This window comes from Condylura cristata, unplaced genomic scaffold (assembly GCF_000260355.1).
Source record: "Condylura cristata isolate star-nosed mole 26May11 unplaced genomic scaffold, ConCri1.0 scaffold00008, whole genome shotgun sequence".
NCBI classification, from domain to species: domain Eukaryota; kingdom Metazoa; phylum Chordata; class Mammalia; order Eulipotyphla; family Talpidae; genus Condylura; species Condylura cristata.
Window position 1 is genome coordinate 41,155,900 of NW_004567109.1, and position 14,107 is coordinate 41,170,006.

General features: G+C 31.2%; 1 protein-coding gene across 1 annotated transcript in view; it reads left to right on the forward strand.

The window, feature by feature from the left end:
- LRRC7 (leucine rich repeat containing 7) overlaps positions 1–14,107 on the forward strand; it is a 378,921-nt gene that overhangs the window by 199,988 nt on the left and 164,826 nt on the right. The window lies entirely within an intron of this gene.

The following is a 14,107-nucleotide window of genomic DNA, read 5'->3' on the forward strand; positions in this document are numbered from 1 at the left end:
GTATAGTACACTATAAGTAGCAAACTAGAATGTAACCTGCCTTTTAAAGTTGTATAAGAAAAAGAATATTTAAGCGTTCCTCTCAAAGCAGAATACACACAATAAGAAATTACCACTTTGAACTTAAGTAGTTGACATTTTTATAACTCAAAACAATCAATAATTCCCAAAGCTTCAACCTAATAGGTTACTTAATATTTCATTAAGTTGTTATGTTAATTTATGAATTTTAATATATTTCACTTTTTATATCAGAACATTCAAAAATATTCATGCACGTGATTAGAATTTTTTCTAGATATATTCAAGTAGTTTGGCAAAAACTATGATACTATGCCAAAATTTTTTCTAGTATTTAATTCAATATAATGTTTTGTTTCACCCAGCTTTGCCTTACTCATTTCTAGTAACAGAATTTGACATTTTACAGAAAAGATACTTTAAAGTAGAAAGAAAATTTACTTTTATATAACTGTGTGTGTATGCATATATATATATATATGTATGCATATGTGTGTGTGTGTGTGTTTACCTTTTTTGTGAGTTAGCATTGATAAGAACTCACAATATATGACTTAGGAGTATAGGTTCAGACCTCCTCAGATGTGGTATTATCACATCCACCACAAAACACAAATAAACCTTTGTTATAATTCACTAGGCCACCTTCCCCTCTGCTCCCCAATCTCTCTCACAGGAGATTTCAGTTCTGAAATTTTGCTTCTCAGGTTTGCTTCAGTTTAGTGTGTCTGACCCTTTCTTTTATTTTTTTATAATCTCATATGAATAAAATAATTTGGTATTTGTCTATTTTCTGACTTATTTTGCCAATTGTCATACACTTTAGTCCACCATGTTTCACAAATGACACGATTTCATCTTTTTTAGCTGAGAGATTCACTATGCATATATAGCGCATCTTCTTAATCCACTCATCAGTTATTGGATACTTAGTTTGCATGCATTGCTTGGTTGTTGTATATATTGCTGCATTGAATATGTAAGTACATATATCTATTAAGAGCAATGTTTTTGCAATCTTCAGATAGATTCCTAGAAGCAGAGATGCTGGATCATGTGGCAGATTTATTTTTAATATTTTGAGAAAACTCCATACTGTTTTTTTCCATAGGGCCCTGACCAATCCACATTCCCATCACCAATGTAGAAGGGTTCCTTCACTCCACACCTTCACCAGCACTTTCTTTTTGTTAAAAATAAAGTTATGGGAGATTTTTAACTGAAGTAAATCAATAATAACTGGATATATTATAATTAAAATATTAAAAGTACGTTACTATACTTCTGTCCTGCGGTAGTGCAGATAAATACTGAATGTGGTGATTAATTTTGAAAACATCAGCAGATCTTAAAGAGCATTTCTCTGCTAAATCAACACTTAGTTGTATTTTTTGCCTTTTAGAATCCTTTACTGGAAGCATACCAGGCTGACTTTACTGATTGTATTTTTTAACCAATGTCAGCAAAATGCATTCAAGAATAATTTATTTTTATATGTGTATGTGTGTATAAATAAAAAATCTGTGGATGAAATATAAAATTTTAAATAATGATACAGATTTTGTTTAAACATATACATAGAGATAAAACATCTATTCATTCTCTATAAGTAGAATGTAAGTAGAAAACTTGGGAAGGAGGCAATATCTGTGTGCCTGAACACCCTGCACTTTTGTGTAGTCTTTCTGGAAGCCTTTATGCATAGATCTAGAAAAAGGCACTTCTCCCAGATCAGAGGAATCAACAGAGATGGGAATATGGTAGAGAGTGTTACTTGTTCAAGCATTAATCTCCTGAAAATGCAGCTGGTGTCAAATTGCACCCCCAAGGCTTTCAAAGTCTACATTTAAAGTAGAGTAAAAATGGCTAACAGGAAACTAAGCCCTATTAAAAAAACAGTTGTCCCCTTTATCTAAATAGATGCAGTTGGGTCAAGGAGAAAATATTGAGCTTTTGTAAACAATTCCTTTTACCTCTGCTCTCAAGTAATGGCTTTTATGTGAAAAATAAAAATAAATTGGATATAGTTGTCAGGTTTTGAGTTACTTTTAAGTATAAATTTCAAATATAAATTAAGGCTTGACTGTAGATTGATAATTAACTTTATATGAGATGGTGATATAAATAGTTCAAACTAATGAGTAACAATTGGTGCATGAGTATTCTGTAAAGTGAGACTGTAGTATAATATTAAATATAATTAAAATCAGTTAAATACTATGCATTAACAATCTTTGGCATGAAAACACTATAAAGATGTGAAGAAATGATGAGTTTCTTAGTATATTACTATATATGTAAAACTTGTGTAGCTCATTCAGCATTTTTAAAGTATTTTAATCTAGTGTGACTACATTATTAGGCAAAAATCAAAGTAATCAAAACATGCATAAAATATGTAGAATATGGAATATATTTCAGTGTCTATTGTATGAGAATTATAGAAAGAAGTTTTGTCTTGAATTAAATAAAAGCTGTGTTTACTACATATTATACAGGCTAAGTTCTAATCATCAATCAGATCTGTAAGTGAGAAATATGTGAGAACTTTCTATTTTACTTTTTTATTGAATTTCCAATGAAAATAAAGAATGAGTAGTAATTTTAGTTTAATAATAATTATACTGGGCCTCCCTGATGGAGCAAGGGGGTTAAGTTTTAGCACTATGAAGCTATCAGCAACCACTGTGGCATGAGCTTGATCCCAGGACAGGGTACTGATCCACATGGTGCAGCAGATTTCTCTTGACCACTGCTCCCCTCAGCAGTGTATTTCAGTAGATCTGCCTGTCCTCTCACCTCCCACACTTGCACCTCTGGCCTACAGTTCACCTCTCTTGTATGTATAACTAAATAAAATAAATCTTAAAAATGATAATGATTATGCCAATAAGAGAGACTTCATGATTTCCTCAGGGATGCAAACTAGTCATCAGTGCATAGCAAGTTCTCCATGATTTTCTCTTTTCATTTTCTGTTTAAAATCTGCATATCTAGATATGTGCAGAATGTAAAAATGTATAAGAATTATACACAACCTTCATTAAAATGTGTCTGTTATGAACTAATAGAAGGTTTTATGTAAGTATTTACAGTTATTAACAGATGTTCATATCATTTGTAATATATAGAAGTATCTATATATCATCCTTATGATTCACATTTTTTTCACATGCTGATTCCTCAGAGGTTTTCCTGGATCACATCATATAAAATTATCTCCTCTTTTCTTTTAGAACATTCATTTCACTGCTCTGTTCGATTTTCTTCATAGCATTTAAGATTATCTTTTTTACATTGACTGTTTACTTGGAGGATCTCAGTAGAAGAAAAGTTTTATTAATGATAGGATTGCTTGCTTGTTTGTTATTCCTGTTTTTGTCATTTCTGAACCTCCGGTGCCTACAGCAGTGTCTGGATTTAGGTACCACTCAATAAATGAACTGGAATGTTGGTTTATTTATTCACAATGAAAAATAAACATCACCAGGACATTGCATGTTACTTAATTATATTTGTCCATTTGAAATTTACATGTAACACCAAACATTGTAATCGAATGACTTGTTGGTGAACATCATGAAGACAGATGATTGTGGATTCTCAATAACTGATAGTCAAGCCTTGAGTTTTAAACCCACATTTATACACATAAACACAGAAATGGTCTCAGGTTATACATAGTAAGGCATGACAAGGAAACAAAATACTTTCAAAGTAAGGAAATTAATGTTTACTAAAGACAACTCAAAAGTAATAAAATATTTCTTTGCATTTGTCATTAAAATATTATACATGAGTCAAAAAACAGAATAAATACCAAGATAAAAAAGAATAGATGAGAACATTTTTAAAAATGAGACTTAGGGAGCATTTCCATGAAAGTAAATCACATCACATACACGGTTAGCAATAATGATGAGTTCTCTTTAAATAAAACTGTTCCATATTTGTAACAAAATTTTTTTCAATAGCTTAAAGTTCAAATATGGCATGCCCATTAATCACTTATTAAAGCTGTGACTCACTTCTTACAACTTGAGCTGAAATACTATTTTATGTAAATGTGTGATAATTATAAAAATATAAAGTATTATGAAGAAAAGGAAACAGAATAAGTTAACATTAATGTTTATATTTGCCCTCCCTTCTGGACACAGAAGGCACGAAGTATGATATTTCAATCTCCTATTATAATACACTGAGAGGAATATTCCAAATAAGTTACTGTTGAATTGCTGGGGCAATATCAGAATACAGAATAAAAATTGGTAAGCAAATCCAAAATGGAAAAAAAGAATGAACTTGGGAGATAGGGAATGCTAAAGTTGTTAGGAAAAACAACTCAGAGTACAGAGATGAATAGTTTGAAGTACTTAACCACCTCATTTGAATCACAGATTCTTCTGAGAAGCATTAAAAAAAAAATAAAGTTATGGGAATCTAGAAAAGTATAAAGTTTAAAATTGCATTTGGATCTTCTTTTAGTATGCTTATCGTCCATCGTGTTTTCACACTTTTATTTTCACCTATAAGGAGATCTGACTTTTTATGTAAAATAACACACATAACAAAAGAGAACTAAAGTTGAGCAAAATTTCCTTTGGGTTGCTTATAGGAACATTTCATTATCATCTGTGAACTTTTTTGAATCTCCATAAAAAAATAATAAAGGTATAACTTAAAGAGAACTTTCCCAAGATAAACATGAATGATATTTTGAAACTACTGAACCATGTATTCTTAGTAACTAGTAAATAGTAATATGATTTACATATATTAACATGTACATATTATATGAGTTACATGATTGTATTCCTTATGCAGTGTTTCTTTATTAAGTAATTTCTCATGGCTCTGCAGTATCTCTGTAAAAGCCTAGGGACCTATATAGACACACTTCTACTCACAAAAGAGCACATTATATCTCATCTGGACATACTCTAGAGACAAGATTCTCCTTGGATTATAGATTCAACTTTAACTAGAACTAAATTAAAGCACCATTAGTGAGAGATATTAGATCAAGAAAGTGAAACAAAGACTGAGTGATATTTTGGCTGAAAAATTGAACAAAGATGGTCTTATGTTAAAAGTGTTGCTTCCAAGAAAGGGCTGATTAGCAAGCTCGAAGTGGGTGGGCTCAACACAAGGGCAGATTAGCAGACTGAGAGCTAGTGGGATCAAAATCAGGAACCAGAAGGACAAATCAGCAAACAAGACACTAAAGGTCAGATTTCTTTCTTTCTTTCTTTTTTTAACTTTTATCTTTAAAAGAGCACTGATTGGTTCTTTTGCTATAAAAAGTATGATTGAGACTACAAAAAATTTAAATGGGATCAGAAGGTTAGATGTTAACTGTTAATTTCCTCAATTGGATGATTGTATTTTTGTTGCATGGGGATATGTTCCTGGTTATAGCACTCTAAAGTATTTAAAACTAGGTTTGCAGTTTACTCTCAAATGGCTCAGAAAGGTTACTTGTACAATGCCTTGGAATATTTTTTATAATTATATTATTATATCCATTTATTTTAAAAGCACTGTCAACACCAAAAATTATCAACTTCATTTTTCTAATATTTAAGCTGTGGAGGGCAAGGGAAAATTTTGTATTTAAGCACTAAAATGTTTATAAAAATGAGCACTTCAGTGAACAAGCTACATGCATGAATAATATATGTATAGTGGTTTTGTTTTTTTCTACTTTGAATGATAATACTCTACATAATTATTACTAAAATTTCCAAAGTATAATTTCCAAGTAACACCATTTTAGTTTTCATATAGTTTCATTTATTCTTTTTAGATTGAATAAATCTATAGGAGACTTAACAAAAAATAATGTACTTGTCATATATTCTTTTTATAAAACTTATATATTTTATTATCATTATCATTGTCAATACAGTGAAGAAAATTCACACAATAATATATATCTGAAGTGAAAAGTATTGTCTATTATCATTTCAGTGTCCTATTAATTTATTTCATTTGGCATTATTTTACTAGGCATTTCAATAAAATACATCAATAGGCTCCTCAGTGGAATGTAACAGAAACTTCCCTAGCCAGATACCACTTACACAATAGCTTCTTATGTTCCTAATTCTGTTTTTGTGGCTATAGCATATAATTGGACACAATGTGTTTTTATAATTATCTTATGCACATACCAGTGTATAACCTTTTACGAAACATGGTGTTTCTCTAAATCTATGGTTCCATCACATTATAGAATAGCTTTAACAAAAGTGATAATACAAGCTAACTGGTAAAGGGTAATGATACTAGTTTCCTGTGATTACAAAGAATTGTACTTTGAACTCACTATTTTCTTTGCTTCTCACCTGGTGTTATATTTCAGCTCAAAAAAGAAAAGTGATAATGATGGTACTCTACATTTAAAAATATCTTATAATTTATGATTTGAAACAATGTAGTTATTGAGTTCCTTCTACAATATCAAATGTGCTTTCCAAAGAGTCACACAAAAGTGGGAGCCCTCTGTCTTGTGAACTAATTGTATTTCTTTGTAGCTTTATGCTTTCAACATAAAATTAAGATTGAGAATATTATGATTTATAACATAAACTTATGTCTAGTCCTGCAAAGAACTAGCAAGAGGAACAAAAAAGCCAGTGGATTCAGGTAATATACAATATCTCTTTTCACAGTACTACAGTCAATAGCCACTCTGATCCATCTCTGATGATTAACTTTACCAAAAGATGAAAACTGCCTGATATAATAGTGAGGTTGGAAATGCTGTAACTTTCATTTCATAAGTTGTCAAATCCTGTTCACTCATAGAACAATTAGTTGTTCTTTAGGTCTGTTTCACCTGGGAAGAGCCAGAATATATTTAAGTGAATATATATTTTGCAGTCAGACTCATCTGGACTTCTGTTCAGAGTATGGTTGCTTGTTTATCAATTATTTAACTTCTATGAACTTTAGTATCATTTTACCTAATATTAGATGGTCACTACCTTCTTTAAACTGTGAAATGTATTTTGGATAATTATTGATAAAAATTAATCATGTTATCATTTAAAATATTTTACACAAAAGGCATATACTCTAGCATTTAGATATGTATGTAAGATGTATAACCATGGGTTATATATTTTTCATTCTATCTCATTAAAAAGATGGTTATTAGAAAGATGGTTCTTTCAGCATTTTCTTCATAATTGTCAAAAAAGTGTGTGAAGTATACCTTTCTTACTGTTCAAGCAGTCCTGTATGAGATTTCTTATATAAATGATTGATTGTCTCTCATCCTCAGTAAGTTATATAAAAGCTATAAATACCTATTTATCAATTTTTAAAGAATTTCTAATTGGCAATCTCCGAATAAATATTAAACTCAGACACCAGGAGGTAAAAAATAAACACAAGAAGATGCAATAAAACTAGTTAGTAAACCTATTCCCATGACCTCAGGTATTACCTCTCAGTAAATTGCAAACCTTTTCCTAAAGTTTAGTTCCATATTCTAATAGCCATATTTCAAATGGAATATTTGCCACATGTTAGCACTGAAATCTTCATCTCTTCCACTTACCATTCATTGCAAAACCATACCAAACCAAACAGAATCCCACTTATTATGTGCTGATGACAGCATCCTCTATTAATCTCAGATATTAGAATATTCAATACATTTTTCTCCTCCTGTTGTCTTCAAATCACTGTCCATCAATTTATGGCACATGTGAGCCCCCTGTTCTTCTTGTGTCATTGTCCCACTAAAATTCTCTAATAGTTCCTCTTTCCTCTTAAGCCCCTTATCAGAATTCATTGGCCTGATTGGATCCATCTTCCTTACTAAAATATACTGTGAAACATGCTGATTTAAAAACACAATAACTGCTCATCAATTTCAGAAGACAAGTACATCGTAATTTGTACTTAACATTCCAATGTCCTTACAACTTCCATCATTCTCACCATCCCATAAAATCCCTCCAATGTGCATCTATTACACAATATACATTTTATCTCCATGCATATTTCTTGGAACCTTCCCTTCTTTGCCTGAAAAACTGTAAATCATCTCTTGATTTTCCCATCACTTTTCACTGTGAAATTAGTCATAGTCTGCTTTAAGAATGATAGCTTAGAAAATCTGCTCGATTTTTTTAAGGGAACATTTTTACAGGATTTTTGATCTATTTATATAGTTTGACTCAGAAATCTAATAAGCTTTTCTTGTGGAGACCTTTTTTTTTTTTTTTTTTTTTTTGGTCATCTTATGTTACTTGAAACCCCCACACATAGTCCAGCTGTCAAGGAAGCAGTTGCTGAGCAATATGCTTTTCCTTATTAGTTACAAATTTTGAAATGGCATAATCTCAGCCAAAAAAATGACAGTCAACAGATATTAGTAAATTGATTTTCATCAGAACAATTCTATAGTATTTTAGTAAGTGTAGGGGGAAAAACTGAACTTTAGCAGATAAGTCTTATTCTGGCATTTTAAAAGATTTCCTTACCAACTATGTTTTGTTTATTTCTTTTAAAGAGGACTAAATGACAAGCTACATTGATATTGATAGTTGGTTCAATAAGCCACAGTAAAGCAGATTAAATGTATCTAACTCTCCATAGATTTTTCTGCTTTCTTTGTATCTCTATTCTGTATAATCAATTTAAGGTTAATTCAGGTCTTTCAATATGCATAATGCAGTCTAAAAATCTTAGTTTTTCTTTTGAATAGATGCAAGTGGAATATTTCTAAACTGCTCTGTCAACAGTTTTTATGGCAGTTAACATTAAAAATAAAAATTCACCTGCAATAATGAAATTTGTAACATTACTTTTTTGGATAAATATTTTATATCTCTTTATAGTAATGTGAGATTTTAGCTTTTCCTTTTATGACTTTTAAAAATATGAATTCTTCCTTACCAAACTCATTGTTTAATTTTCCATTGTTTACACTCAAAAGAATCCCAAATCTTAGACTAACTACACTATATTTCTGTTTATTTATTCTCTATACTTATACTTCATTTGTTGAGTTTCGGTAATATTTACTGGTAGTAGTAGTAGTAGTATATTTATGTAAAGTAAATATCATAATTATGTTTATAGAATTCATCAGGTTAAAATGTTATGACATCAAGCATTCAATGCTAAGATTTATATCCTAAAATAAGGGCATAGACAATATCATTCTGTCAGAATTGCTTAAAACCTATGGATAACACATTCTCTATTAAGTGATGTTCAGTGACAACTTGTATAAAAAAATTACTTTGTTGCTTTACTATATCAATATATCATTCAAGCTATTATCTCTTCTAATTATAGTGGAAATTTTTTATGTTAAACATGTTTCTAAAAGCAAACATTTTACTTTGATTAAATGTCTCCTGCCAATTCCAAAAGAACAAGGAAAGGTATTTTGCACACTAAATGGAATCCATTTTTATGAACTTGTAGAGGTAACATTGTTTCACATCACTGGATATATTTTACAACATGAGATCACACCTCAGAGACTTGTCACTGCACCACACCCACCACAGGCACCCATAGTCCTCTACCATAGTCCATTATACAGGCATCTTTAATTATCACATCAAACATAAAATTTTAAACCTACATATATACTTTATTTTGTAAAGGCAACATCTCAAAGTCTGAGAGAATGTAAGTTTAAATATCTCTGGCTTTTAATTGCTTATATTAGATGGCCAAACTATTAAATATGGCATTAAAGGCTGTGTGCAGTCTAACCCTCACCTTTGCTCTCACCATTCCCTCCCTAACTTCCTAAATACAGCTTGTACACTTCCTGACAAGTACCCCTTCAGATAATGAACAAGTCTGTTAAAAAAAAAAAAAACTTTAATTGAGCATATCCTTAATATGTGTCAGACACTGTTGTAGGTGCTAGAGTATGTTACATTGAACAAGAGACAGTTTCTCTATTTTTCAAGTCTGATAAAAGGAGCCAAACAATAACTCTTAAACACAAAAATGAGTAAGAAAGGCAATTGCTATAAAGAAAACAGGGTAATATAAATTTTTTGGATTTGGGGTTTTTGTTGTTGCTTGGTTGGTTTGCTGGTTTAGTACTTGTCCTTGGTTTTTGACTAGGCCATAGAGACCTTATAGATCCCTTGAAAAAGTGGCATTTGCATTTAATTTTTGAATAATGAGAATGATACAAAATTAGAGGAGCAAAAATAACAACAAATAATAATTTCTTGTGGTGGGACAAATTCTGATGTATCTGAGTACAAGAAGGCTAACAGGCCTAGAGTGAGCATGGATGGAGTTTCAGGTGAGGTTAGAGAGGCACGGAAAGTCAAGTCAGGAAGTGCCCTGTGAGCTATGTTTACAAATTATGATTATATTCTGATTATAAATAAAACTATTTGAGGATTTGAGCAAGAAGGAAGTGTGATTTAATCCAAGCTTTACAAATGTACTCTGACTGCTCTGCAAAGAATGGATTTTGGATGGACAAAATTATAAACACTATTGAAGAGAGGATTGCGATAGTAGTAACAAGAAATGATGATGACTTTGACTAATGTATCTGTAAAGATGGTACGTGGTAAGATTTGGGATATATTTGGAGATAGAGTCTTGCCAATGGAATTTGTGGTGAGAGGAAAAGATAAGAATCAAGGATCATTACCCAAAATTGGTTTTAATTAACAAGATGGATGGTGGCATAATTTTTTGATACAGAGAAAAATTGAAGTTGTACAGATAAGAGGAATCTGAATTTTGATATTGACACTGGAAATTTTGAGATGCTCTTTAAACACCAAGTGGAAGCAATTAGATATATAAATCATATGTTCAGGAAGATAGTACCTTTAAGAGTCATCTATCTCTACGGAGATGATATTTAAAAATAAAGCAGTGGTTGAGGTCATGAGAAAGAACAAAGTGAGGAGAAATAAAGACCCAGAATTGAGCCTAGAACACTAAAATTATGGTTTAAGCCTTGATACTACCAAAGATTCTCAGATAAGCAACTAGAACTAAGAGGAAGCCAAATGCAAAAAGTGCACTGAAGGCAGAGAACTGCCTTCCCTTCTAGAAAAAGGAGGGAAGAAGGAATCAATTATATTGAACGTCTCTTTGAGGTTAAATAAGATGGGAAAATAAACTGACCATTGCTTTAACAAGAAGTAGATCACTGATAGGGCCTTGATAAGAGCTCTTTAATTAATGCATTTTGAGCAGCCTTTTTGGATTAGTTGAAGAGAACAGAGGGATTTACAAAAGGAGCTACAAATACAAACAATTCCTTCAAGGAATTAAATTGCAGAATAGTGCAGTTAAAAGGCAACACTAACTAGATCAGGGCAGGTATCATGGAAAGTATTTTTTTAGGTAGTTGATGTTAAAGCATATTTGTAAGCTGGTGGGAATGATTCAATAGAAACAGAGGGATTAATGATACAGGAGAGAAATGAAATTATTGTAAGACTTTAAAAGGTTAAGGAGTAAACGAACAGTATGCAAAATACAAGTAGAGATGGTGGCCATAGAAGCAGGGATTTGTTTAACATGAAAACATAAGGATCCTGAGAGAAAACTAATATTAACATACATATATTGCTGGGATGAAAGTGGAACCATAAGAAACTTAACTGTTGATTTTCTCTATCACACCTGAGGAATCATCACCTGAGACTGAGCAGGGAATGTTGGAGATGTGAGCAAATAATAAAAAGTATGAGTGATCCCCTTAAAGAGTAGGAAACTGAATATACTAGAATATTGTCACAGAATGATCTGCCATTATTGACTGCCTATTTGAGATTTAAGATTATATATTTGAAAGAAATCCATCAGCAAAGTTGAGTGGTTTTCACAATGTCAGATAGTTGGCTGCTTACTTAGTATGAGACAGTTGAGTTAGTTTGCCAGAGGGGCAAGAGAACTTAGGCTGTTGCAGGAACTGAAGGTGATCTGCGACTAAAGAGTCTAAGATGCGTGATGAAGGTAACTCAGGCTTTAAAGGGACAGGAAGAAATGCATTTTTTTCTTCCTCCTCTTTGATATACAATAAATTCAAATTCTACTTTCTCTATAAGGTATCTCCTTACAATGTAGGCACAAATGATTATCCCTTATTTTTTATTATCACAGCATTGTGTATATTCCTCTATAATAAATTTATCTGATTATATTGGATTTGTTGTCTATAAGTATGTCTTTCCAAAGAAATAAGACTGTATCTTATTTCTCTCTATATTGGCAATGTGGAACATAAGTGTAGTTCTTAAAGAACATTTGCAGAATAAAAGCATGTGGTGAGATATAGAAGGAAGTCCTTCAGGGCCTACAATAATGCCAAGCATTTGATGGGCACCTGATGAATAACTGATTGATTGTAAGGAACATCAATAGGAGTTTAGCTCTGTGTTATTTTCTCATTGAATAATTCATTTATCACAGCTGGCTCTTGATTACTGAAAATTTAACAACTCACGCATCATACCTTTTTTTTTTTAGCTTCTCATTTAACTCACATCCTTTTTAGCCATTATCCTATCTTTTTGCCTTGGAGAAAGTAAGCTAACAAATTAGGATTGCTATTTTTATTTAATTCTTTAATTATATTTAGTGAAGGTAATGTTGATTTACAACACTGTGTATATTCATGGGTGCTGGTTCATACCTCTGCAAATATGATCTTACACCATGTCTACCACCAAAGCATCAAAATTTCCCCCATAGTCCACAGAACCCCCCCTGCTACTATGGTCCCCCCACCCCCACCCCATGGTAGCTTCAGTTCTGCTGTCAAATTTCAAAGTTTTGTGTTGGTTTGTTTTTATGCATTCCTTGGTTTTTAAAAACTGTCAGCAATATGAAGATGTGGCATAAACTGACACTATTAATACACATACGGACTTTTTTTTTAACTTGGATTAGTTAATTGAATATATTACTTATTTTAATTTAAAAAAATGTCAACTCTGGGTATATTTTTAGATTATGTTTCCATATAAGAAAATTTATTATAGTACTTTTTCCATGGAATGAATTTCCAAGTCATTATGTAAAATGGAAATGTGTTCTACAGAATGAAATAATGAGGGTACAGTGTATTTTGATGCAATATGGCCTTTTCTGCATTGCCAAATGTTGTTGCTTGAGAAGCAAACTATTTAAAACACTTTGTACAGGATATAAAAAATGCAATTATTATACATTATAAAAGCTTCTATAGCTTATTAAAAGCATCCTGCCATAAAACATTTATAAAATCTTTAAATCTTGTCATTAAAAAAATAAAACACTAATAGTTTACATATAATGTATTACATTGATCTATTGATGGAACCGTTAATTTGAAATAATTAAATCTTTTTTTTAGTAGAATTCTGTTTTAAGTTCTCCTTAGGAAATTAGCACCTTCATTTTTTCTTCTTACATATAATTTCAGATAGAAATTTTTGCATCTGGAATAAGTGTACAGACTTTCATAGGAAGAAATGTGATGAAATAGTCTAATCCAAGATGAAGTAGACCTGAAACTCAGCAAGTTGTAGGGAAAGTAGATGAGAAATATGAATTCAGTTGATTCTGGGTAGTGGATAGCTATCATATTGGATTAGGACAATGAGAAACCTGAAATTCTTGCTTCATTTGCCATTCAATAACTTAGGTGATATTTTGTATGTATTTTAAGTTAAATATAATGACACATTCAATATTAGGCGTAAGTAAAATCAACTTCCTTGTAAAATCTGGCAGAAATCCCATATGTAAGGTTTTGGCTAGATGATACAAACTACTAGTAAATACACTGATTATGTTTGTTATTCCTATTCTGCCCATAAAATAAATATTAAACAAGTAAATCAACATAGTTTTGTTTTAACTCTGGCCTAATTTTAAGTTAAGATCATTGGATAGAGTGGAAACAAAGATAATTAGGTTTGCTAAAATTTCTGCTGTTTTCTATTCCTTTTTTAAATCTGTATTTTCAAACATAATAGGATACTAATTATTCCCTCTAGTATTACTGGAAAATAGCATGAAACAGAAATATGAATTTTTGTATATCACAGAGTATTTTAATAATCATGGTTGGGAT